This window comes from Rhinolophus hipposideros, assembly GCF_964194185.1.
Source record: "Rhinolophus hipposideros genome assembly, chromosome: 23".
Lineage (NCBI taxonomy): Eukaryota > Metazoa > Chordata > Mammalia > Chiroptera > Rhinolophidae > Rhinolophus > Rhinolophus hipposideros.
The window spans coordinates 31,983,415-31,995,666 of record NC_138069.1 but is presented as its reverse complement, the minus strand read 5'-3'; positions in this window follow the sequence as shown (position 1 = coordinate 31,995,666).

The window sequence follows — 12,252 nt, the reverse complement described above, 5'->3', positions numbered from 1 at the left end:
TATCTATTATAATACTTGCCTTTTATAGCCTCTTACAAAATGAGCCTATAAAGGGCATAAAATACTCTTTAAGGCACTACAATAATGTATGTCATTATACATTTGTTCAAACCTATGCAGTGAACCAACAGTGAACCCTGAAGTAAACTATGGATTTGGGGTTATTTTGATGTGTCAATGTGGGTTCGTCTATTGTAACAAATGTCCCACTCTGGTGGGGGATGTTGCTAATTGGGGAGTCTGTGCATGTGTGGAGGCAGGGGTTTTATGGGAAATCTCTGTACCATCCTGTCTATTTTGCTGTGAACCTAGAACGATTCTGAAAAAATAGCATCCTGTTTTTCTTTTAAATTCAGTTTATGCAAGAGATAATGATTCTCAGTTGTTCCTAGGCATGGGTGGTTCCCTCTGAAGTCTCTTTCAATCTGTATTTGAATGCCCACAGAATGCTGTGAGAGATGCAGGATGAATATTCATTCAGAAGCATTTGCTCTTTGATATGTATGTATGTAGCATTTCAGATTTCCCCCAAAGACACACAGCAGTTTTAGCACTGTATTGATTTGTCCCAGAAACAGCAAATGAGCATGTCTTTTGTTTTTCTTCAGAGACTGTTTAGGTGCACACTGAGTTGTTGATAATGACGTGGAGATACATCAACCCATCTTTACAGAGTGGTGATAGTGCATGCTTCATCATGACAGGCATTTGGGAGGTGATCTTCATACAACCAAATGTCCAAACCTGGTATAAAGTAATGTGTGATATTCAACTTGATTTTGTTCTTTGGTTCAGAATTATGAATACTTAAACACTCCTATAGTGACCATTTGTATTTTCCTCTACTCTGATTTAAAAATTGTTTTTGCAAAGGCAGGAAATGGCCATAGATGTTAAGGGATGAATTGCTAGGACTGAGTTGAGTGCTGGCTTGAAACATGTTCTGTGGCTGGATCCAGACTCAACAGAATTAAGTGTTCAATGATTAAATAGTGATGTCTGCTTCCAGTGGGGTAAAGATACCTGTGGTACGTATGCCTAATCTTAGCCACTCTTGTTAGAACCAAATCCCGCTTTAGTCCAAATCAGAACAATCAGAAATGTCTACAAAAATGTTTTTTTTTCTATTTGAAATTAAACATCATGGTTTGAAGAAAGACGATATTACACATTCAGTATACTCTTAGAACTGCATTTTTCAGTTGTTCTAATTCATTGATATCAATCATTTTTAGATGTTAAATATGATAAAGGAATGCAAAGTTATTATACAATTGAAAATTGAACTTGAATGTCAAGATTTATTTCTATCTAAATAACATTGACATTATTTTAGCTCAACTACATAGAATTCAAACCTTATTAATAACATGTATCTCAAAATACGTAATTTGCAAAAGTGTTTTCCAAATTATTTATTTTAATTCCAAGTGAGTTTAAGCCCAGGAAAGTTAAAAACAAAAGTTGAAACTAAAACCACAAGACAATTTTACCATGGACTATTTTAATGCCGTTATAAAGCTGACAGACTTGTGGTATTTGAGATTTATTCTAACAATACCTTATGCAAAGAGCTGCATGGATTTTTATCTGTGGATTTGGAAAGACTAACTGACCCTGGCAATAATTGTCTCAGTAGAGGTGAAGGAAGTCAAAACTAAAACTTCAGCCACTTAACCACCCCTTTCAGCCAATTCCCTCATTGATCAATGTGGAAAAATAATGAGACCTGCTCCATTTCCAAAGAACTATCTTGTTACTGTCAACACTCCAATGTTTTTCATTTGAGACTCAAATTTGTTTTAGCTCCTTAGGTGCTCTGTGCTATCTGCCTGTATTACATAAATTATTCCACTAGAAATGTCAAATTGAGAAACCAAAAGCACTGGGTGTTTTCATTCAAGAAAAATTAATCTTACCCAAAGGAAATAATGTCCCCATTACACTCTGGTGTTCAACCTTGTATTTCATAATCTTTGTCGACACTTTATGTGGAGGCCATTATATTATTGTAATATAATGGCTGCAAATGTTTAAACACTTTGCTGATCTAATAGTAAAGCAAAAGGCCTCGAAGCTTCCCATCTCAGCATTTAACCATCATCCAATACCAAACATTTTTTTCTTTTTTGTTCCATTGAACTTGAATTCAACATCTATGCTTTGCTTTCATAAGCTTTTGTGTCCACTGTTTCATGAACATACCTACCTTAATCCCATCTCCAAATCCATAGGCACATATTTTGTATTAAATTCCTAGTAACTAGTTACCATATTAAGACATGAATCCTCTGAGGTCACTATTGTTGTACCAATTTAACTGATAATAATACTTTGGATAAAAGGAATAAAAACAATTTCCACCATTTACTGAAAACTTGCTATGGGACAGGCCCCGTATGAAGCACTTTACATACATCATCTTCTTGAAATCTCACAAGAAACTTCCATGAGAGATTCTAGTGTAATTCCAACAAACAGTGAAGTAACCTGGTGGTTATTCATTTTCCGGGGGTCATGCAGCTTGTAATTAGCAGAGCAGAGAGTTAAATAGGTTTGTCTCACTCCAAGCCTAGCTTCTCTTTCTCATTCAAATGTACACAACTGTCCTGTCCTTCAAGACTCAAACTGAAGCTCCAGTCTGTCTGTAAAGTCTTCCCTGACATTTTGAGGCAGTGTTAGTTCTATGACTTCCATAGAATTCACCGTTGGTACTGTGAACACTATCCTACCATTCTTGTCATTCTAGTTCGTTACTGTTATTCTCATGTGCCACTCTTTTATCACCAGTATTCCAAAGGTGGCATCTTGTGCTTCCTCTGCCTTCACAGCGCCCAGCTCAGTGTCGAGTGGCCACATGGGAGGAGGGACAGGGTCTAAGTAAAGTGCAGAGGAGGCTTTTTCAGAATTGCATTCTGAGTACGTCTGTTTTGGCATGGACTAACAAAAGAGCCTTTCTCACTGTGTTGCCCTTTCGTCAGAGAATTAAAGTGCGTAGCCATTTAGCCTGATTGCCAACATATTCTCCTCTCCAGTGCCTTTTCAAATCACTTTAATAATCACAAGTTGAGGTAGAAAATAATAGCAACCTCATCAAGTTATTGTTGCAAATGGAAAAGAGGCCCCTCCTAACTAGATACCAACTGTTCAGTTTCCCACTTTAGGCATCAGTTTTTCTGTTCCAGAAAATATACACAATGTACACTGTGGGTTGTCTTAGTTACCTTTTTTGTAAGGGAGCATAGAGGACAGCAAGACCCAATTTTATGTAATGTTACTTTAATAGATGTACAAAATAAAAGTGAGTAATAGCTAGTGAAGGAAGATGAAATGATAATCATGATCATGAGACTTTTATCTGATTTTAGGTGATATTCAGAATATCATGTGAAATTAGGTTCAGTCATTATTCAAATAGAAATTTTTTTCTATATGAAATTAATAAGTAAATTTCCCTCCCCCTACCATGGGATTTATGGACTAAGAATGAACTCAGTTCATTTATACATTCTGCGATTACTTATTGCTGCCATTCATTCATTCATTCATTCATGTATTCATTCATACAGTATTTACTAGGTTTCATTAATATATTGTCACAAAACAATGTATATTGAATTTCAAAACTCTACCGTAATTAATAAATCTGAATAGTAACTCAATTCCCGAGTCTGCATGTTCCAGGCCTAGTTTTTGGTATGAGACAACTAGCAAATTCCATTGTCTTTGCGTACTGTTTCACTGACTGCGTAAAAAGATGAGAATTCAGACATCATGCCTTGTTATCAAGATTCCATGTAACCTATTTGATGGTTCTTTCCCCACTGCATTGACTTATTTACTACACAAAATTCAATAACAGTAGCTCCTTTTTAAAAATACACACTCTACGGCAGGCATTGTGCTATGTGTTTTGCGTTGTATAAGTCTAGAAATAATTTTAAGTAGTTGTCACTGATTTTATATGTTAAAAAAAAACAATGAGCCTAAAAAAGGTTGAGATTACTTAACTTTTCCTAGGAGATATGCATAGCTAAACAAGAGGTAGAGGCTGTAATTGACTCCATGTCTGATGGATACCGGAATCCATGACCAATTCACGGTTGGCGGAGATATAACTGAGCCTTTACTGTGGCCGAACAGCCTTTCCTTGCTTTGCTTTTCAGTGACACCCCATTTTCTTGCCTTTCTACCATAATATTTACTCAACAAGCAGAATAATGAGAAATCCCTCTCTAGGTTTTGATAGAAGGTGAAAAGATCAGTACTCCTCTTGCTTTCTAAATTTTAAGCCATGTTGAGGTCGCCATGCCCAATCACTCTTCCCTATATTTCCACTTTGAATCAGATCTAGAAAATAGGACTATTATTTCTGAAAATCATTAACCTTGCTTTGCTTTCTCCCTTCTTCCTGCACTTTTAGCATTTAACCATGACTACTGTGGAAACCAAAGCAAACATTGTCTCGTTTATTTTAAAACTCGTAACTAGAGGTGCATTAAAAGTTCACTTATCTATTTTTGGTATTGAAGAGACTGGTTTTTGTGTTCAGTTAAAAGTATTTATTTGGGAGGTCAGGAGGTCAATTTTATAATCTAGAATTAGATTAAATTGATGTCCTTGATGACTTCATATGCCACATTCAGAATTGTTCTGCCTATTAAGGGCACAGCTCTTGTTCCAGCAGTGTCAGTGTTATAGAGCTGACCTCACAGGCAGAAGGGGTTTCACACACAATTGATTTGACAGAGTTCTGTTCCATATCCCAATATACTGGAACCTCGAAACATTCACCTTCTAAGAAATGAGTCCCATTCTGGTCTGTTTTTCTATTACCGGGCCTGCTTCCACATGGATCCAAGCCATCATTGTCTCTTGCTGGGTAATACAGTGCCTGCTTACTAGTCTGCATGTTTCTACCCTTTCCTAACTATTGCTTCTTCTCTACTCAACAGGTATAGAGAAGCTTTTAAAATAAAAGTTAGATTGAAGTCAATGATCAACTCAAATTATCCGTTGGCTCCCCATTTCATTCACAGAACAGTCCACATTGACACAGTGGCCCACAAGGTCCTTCAAGATCTGTCCCTCAAATATCCTGATCTCAACTCCTACTATTCAGTAGAATACTAGGGACAGATCATGTTCTACTCCAAGACACATAACTTTTTTCACTGTTGTCCAATTATGCCAGACCTGCTTCTGCCTCAGGGTATTTGCATTGTCTATTCCGTCTGCATAGAATGCTCTTCCAGCAGATATCCACATGGATAAGCCCATGACTCTTTGACATTTCTGTTCAAATAACATCTTCTCAGAAAGCCCATCTTAATTATCCTGTTTAAAATTGCAACACCCCGCCTCTCCTGATCTACCATATATTCCTTTTCTTTTTTCTGCCATGACACTTTTCTATATCATGTCCTTACAACAATTTACTTGTTAGACAATTCACTTGTAAGTTCCAGGAGGTAAAAGATCTTTGTCATATGTGTTTATTGACATAGCTTGAGCACTTAAGTCAGTGTCTGATACTTAGTATTTTTGACTGAATTAATTCAGTGATTAATTAAGTAATGAGAAAAGTCTTGATGGATCTTAACCGACTTATTTAAGATGGCTTGATCTTAACCGACTTATTTAAGATGGCTTGACTATTAACCTGGGCCATATCACAAACATATGTACATTTCAGATGGACCAATCAAAGTGATAGGAGGTTATCTTTTTGAAGAGTGTCATACATTGGTGTCAAACTGATCTACTTTGAACATTGGCTACTCTAGTTTCTAGGTGCTTAACTTCAGATACTTAATTATATAGAGTTAAAAAATAACTAGTATTAAATCAGTAGTGTACATATATAATTCAATTATTCTATGTCAGGGAAGTCAAATAGTTATTTAGTAAATGGCATTTCTCTTTAATATCTCGGAGTGCTTATTTTACAGAGCTATATACCCATTTACTAATAGTAAATAATAAAATTTCCAGGGTACCAGTATACCCATAGCCTAATTACCATACCCTGCCTTGATTTCTTTAGGGCATCTTGCTACTGCACTGGTGGTAGAGGGGAAGCAACTGTCTTTGGTCAAGAATTCTTGATAAAGTTTATAATCATTAAACCTGGAAAAACTGCAAGTCATGCTAACATCTTCTTGTAGAAAAATATGAATACGGAATCCACTGCACATCTTTATTTTCCAGAAAGCAAAATACTGCCATGCTATGACATTTGCTTAATGATAATGTAAGAGTCTCAGCTATCTATAAAACCTATACAATATGTAGCTACCATTTCTTTGTTGATGATGATTTCAAACTAGTTCCTTCAAACGCTTGCTGTACTGATGCTTTTTTTTTTTTTTTTTTTTTTTTTTTTTACGAACAACTAAAGATATGAGGACATAAAACAAGACACGGGAGAAAAAAATATAGTGTAAAACAGAGGATGTGCAAAAGTATAAGCAAGGCAATATGCTTGGTGGTCCAAAAATATACTCACTACATGAAAATGCTTTACAGTAGACTGGGTTTGGTGGTACACCCAGGCCCTCCTAGAAAAAAAATGCTCTGCAGAAGAACTTTAACTTAGGCCATGAAGAAGATTCACAAATGATTTCTAGGGAAAAAAAAATACATGTAGGGAAAACACAATGAAAAATAACAAATCACATAGGAAAAATATACCACCAGTAAGAAATTACCAAAATAACTGTAGTAGTATCCTATTGTTGCTAATTGCCAAAAGCTTAGTGGCTTAAAACCACATACGTTTATGTATTCACTTATAGTTTTGGAGGTCAAGAATTCTAAAAATGAAGGAGTCAACAAGGGTGTATGTCTTCAGGGGGTTCTAGTGGAAAATCCGTTTTCTTGTCTTTTCCAGCTACTAGAGGCTGCCTGTGTTCATTAGAGCATGTCACCTCGATCTCTGCTCTCTTCATCAAACCTTCTCCTCTGACTCTGACCATCCTGCCTTCCTGATATAAGTACCCCTTATGGTTACATTGGGCCTACCAGGATAATCCAGGCTAATCTCCCATCACAAAACTCTTAATTTAATCACATCTGTAAAGTTCCTTTTGTCATGTATGTAAGACACATATTCACAAGTTTTAGGGAAGGAGTGTGGATATTTTGGAGTGTTCATTATTTTACCTTCCATAATAACACATGGAGATAACAGACTCTCAGACTTCAGATGTTGGAATTATCAAAACACCTATTATAAAATTATGCTTTTTTTATGTTTAAAGAAATGGATGAAAGACTGAAAAGTGTGTGTGTGGGACAAGACACCATAAAAATGACCTAGCACGTTCTAAGAAGTGTCAAATAGGACTTCTAGAATTCAAATTAAATAAATAAAATTTTAAAAAATGGATGAGTTTAACAGCACACATCAGAAAATAAAGTAGTAAAATTATTTCAGAAATAATTTTTTGAATAATTTCAAAATTTAAAGTGCATGAAGAAATGTTCCATTTCTTCTTCTGGATGGAATTATCACAAGTGTTCATTTAAAAATGTTCTTTAAATTCTACATGTATGCTTATGAACTCTGTATATAAGAAATACGAAATGTTAAAAAAAAAAATCAGTACAAGTTTTGTGTGATTGGAACCAAACAAAAGATAAACTTGAATGATTAAGTAGAAAAAATCTCACAGAATATCAAATAAACAAAGGATAAGTTAGATAAATAGAAAGTTGATGTGATATAGAATATAGACCAAGAGTTTCAACATCAGCGAATAAGTTTTAGAAGGGGCAAACAGACCAAATTTAGGGGATTGATTTTCCTAAAAATCAAGAGACTCAACTAGTAAAAGTGGGGCAATTGTCCTCAAAGACATCTGTAAATTTATGACAATTTTCATGTAAAATTAATTTAAATAAATTTGTTGTAGTGTGAGAAAGAATAGAGTTCAGAAATCTATATAAATGAGATTGAGCATCTGATGAATGCCATGCTGATTATCAGAGAGTAAAGAATGCACTGTTGGATAATTAGTGTTAGGACTAGTTTTCCAAATGAAAAATTTGTTTGATGTTCTTCTTTGGCCAAATTATACTCTAGATGAAGCCAGACTATAAGTGTAAATCAACAGGAATAATTAGTAGGGCAGTACAATGAGAATATATAGGAGGATATTTGATATTTGCTTGATCTTAGGGTAGGCATGCCTTACCAAAATAAGATAAAGATATTTGTATGTATTTTGTATGTATTAAGGCATCTTTCTAGATCATAGATCATATAAAACATGCAAACTTATTGGAAGAAGTAGAAATAAATGATTCAACTCGGCAAATGTTTTTAGATGCCAAATAAATACGAAGCACTGTTTTAGGTTCTGGTGATACCTAGGAAACAAAATAGACAAAAGTACCTGTTCTCATGAATTTTAAATTTTAGTGGAAAAGACAGAAAATAAGCAAGAAAGAAAAATATGGTCTGTTAGGAGTTTCTAAGTGCTATGAAAAAATTAGAATAGAGGAAGGGTGATCTGGCTTGGATTTGGCAGGAGTAGGAGTGTGTTGAAACTACACAGAATGGTTAGTGTAGGTGTCAGTAACAGGTGACATGAGCATCTGAACAAAGACTTGAGGATGGTGAGCATCTGGGGAAAAGCATTCCTGGCAAACGGAACAGTTAATACAAAATCTATATGTTCAAAGAACATGTAGGAGGCCAGGTGTTTGAAGTAAAGCAAGTGTGGGGAAGAGAGTAAGAAATGGAATAAAATTAAACAAAGTGAAAAAACAAGTGAATTGTCAGGAGAAAATATTTGCTACACTTAATAAGAAGAAAAGTGTTGATATTCATAAGATGAAAATAGTAAAAATCACAGAATATTTGGACCTGTTTATGAATAAGCATATCATTAAAGAAGCAAACTGACTCATAAAAATATTTAATCTCTCTGGTGGTGAAAGTGGTCAGGGAAATGTTAATAAAATAAATAAAAATTATTAACTGCTTGTTAATTCTGTGTTAGGAGCACTTTTCAAAGCACTTAATTAACTCATATGCTCCTCATGTAAACCCTGTAAAATTGTATCCTCATTTTAAAAATGAGGAGATTGCCACACAAATATGTAGTCTAACCAAGTTCACCCAGCTTGGTAGTGATGGATATTCGGGTATTCTGACTCCAGGATCCACTATCTAAAAATGATTGTTTTATTATTATTTTTTTTTAATTTTCACCAAAGAAATGTAAAAACTAAATCAAATGATCTTATCTCCCATTGGTAAAATGTGGGGAAATAGGAAACATCATCACGATCAATTAGAAAATGATATAAAACTTAAATTCTTAAAATGAACATTTACAAGGAATTGGACATCATATTGTTAACTCTAACACTTTATGAAACTCAGGAGATCAAAACCTCTGAGTCATTCAGCTTAACAGTGGTAGAACTTAAATATAAATCCAAATTCTTTAGTCACAATTTACTTTCTTTTAAGTACTATGCTCCAATTTTAATATTGTTGGAAATATAGGTTGTCTATAGTGTTTTTGGAAAGTATTTTCATAGCAGTTATCAAAACTAAATATATGCATCTTTCACCCAAAGATTCCATTTCTAGGAATATTATTAATACATAGATTTGCATCTATAAGAAAAAAAGTGTTCATTATAATATTTTTTGGTAAAAAACAAATAGCAACTAAATGTTCACCAATAAAAGAATAGTTCGATAAGTTATGGTAAATCCGTAATATGTAACAGTACAGTGCCAAAAAAGAAAATGAAGTAGAGGTGAATGTTCTCAATGGGGAAGTACAATATGATTAGTATGTTTTAAAGTACGTTTCACAATAATATGCTACACCATAATGCTATTTATGTTAAAATAACCTTTATTTTTTTATTTTATTTTTTTTATTTATTAGTTTCAGGTGTACAAGACAAGGTAATACTTAGACGTTCATCATTTATATCCCTCACACTGTGAACCCCCCTCCCCCCATCCACTATCCCTCCGACCTCACACTGAACCATCACATTATATACATAAAATTATAGTTGGCATTCATTAATGTTTAGCTTCTGGTGTACAATGCCATGATCAGGTATCCACAGTATCCCTGAGGTGGTCTCCCAAATAGGACGCATGTCCATCGGATACCCAACAAAATCTTTACAACATTATTGAATACCTTCCCCAAATTAATTTTCAAAAAAACCCTGAGGCCATCTTGTGGTTACCAGCTGCTTCCAAATCCCTTCACCTTTCCCCTTATCCCCAACCCCCCCCACACACACACCCATCTAACAACTCTCGGTTTTTACTTTGTGTCCCCAAAACTGTTTCTGATTAGTTCATTCACATAGTCTTTTCTTTAGATTCCATATATAAGTGAGATCATATGGTACTTGTCTTTCTCTTTCTGACTTATTTCACTTAACATAATGTTCTCTAGATCCATCCATGTTGCTGCAAATGATAAGATTTCTTTCTTCTTTATGGCTGCGTAATACTCCATTGTATAAATGTACCACAGCTTCTTAATCCAGTCATCTACCGATGGGCATAAAATAACCTTTAGATGTGTTAAATTTATAAAATGGATAGAAATTATATGCATACATACTTACATTTATAAGCGTGTCATATGCACAAATATATTATCACTTACTTGCATATGTATAAAATATAGGTAAGTAAAATGCATAAAAATACACATTTAGAAACATATATCTACTATTATGTTATCTTATAAACATATTAGAGATATTAAAATACTATAAGAGACACCCAGAGTACAAAATTGTTTTTTAGTGTATTCACAGGATTGTGCAACCATCACCACAACCTAATATTTTGTCTTCTCTAACTGAACTCCTGTACTCATTAACAGCCATATCCATAAACCCTTCCTCATTCCCAATACCCATCCAGCTCAAGGCCACTACTAATCTACTTTCTGTTTCTATAGATTTGCTTTTTCTAGTTATTTCATGTAAATAGAGTTAGGTAATCTGGAGCCTTTTGTGGCTTCTTTCATTCACTATAGTTTTAGGGTTCATTCATGTTGTAGGATAATTAAGTTCCACATTTGTTTTATTGATAATTAATTTTAAATTGCATAGATATGCAACTCTTTATCCATTCATCAATTTTTGGATATATGGGTTATTTTTGGCTATGATTAATAAAACTGCTATAAAAACTTGTATACAGGTTCTGTTTGGACTAGTGATTAATTCCTTTTGATTATATATCTCAGAGTGAAATTGCTTGATGATATGGTAACTCTGTATTTAATAATTTGAGAAACTATCAAACTGTCTTCCAAAGTGACAGCACCATCTTACATTTCAACCAGCAATGAATTAAATGTTATTTCTCCACATTCTTATACATACTTGATGTTTAACATCTTTTTATGTGTAATACATATGTAATATATGTGTATTTATAGAATATATTTTCTATATATAATGTATAAATATATTATCATGAAGGAATACTGTATTTTTTTAAAATAGGTTGTCTGCATTTACTGGGATAATCATATAGATTTTGTCCTTTATTCAATTGATGTAGTGTATTATATTATTATTAATTGACTCTTGATGTTAAATTAACCATACATTCTTGAAATAAATCCTACTTGATCTTGATATATAATCAGTTTTATATGCTACTGGATTAATTAATTAATTTGTTTATTTTTAGAATTTTTGCATCTATAGTTACTTCAACTCTTTAAGCATAGTTTCCTTTAGTTCTTTAAACATATTTATAAAATGGATCCCCTCAACGTTAGTTTCTACTCTTATTCCCTGTGTATGGGTCATGTACACGTTCTTTGTTTGTCTCTTAGCGTTTTTACTGAAAACTGTACCTTGTAGACAATGTATTGTAGCAACTCTGGAAGCACATCCCCTACAGAAGGGAGGGTTATTGTTGCTATTTGGTCATATTTTAAACATGTTTGCCCACAAATTCTGTGAAGTCTATTTACCCTGCAATGTGCAGCCTCTGATGTTTCTGCTCAGATGTTTTTTTCTTTGCTTTAATCTTTGGGTTAGGCTACTTAGAGTTCAAGCATGATCAGCGTAAGCCATTTATTGGTCACAGATTATGCTTAAATTCCCTTAGCCACTAAGATTTTTACCCTATACTAGTAAATATTTATGTAATTTGTAGGCTACTATCACTGTTCAGAGTATTGATATTCTTTTGAGCCTCCTTCAGCCTGGAACTAGTACTTGGTGGTTACC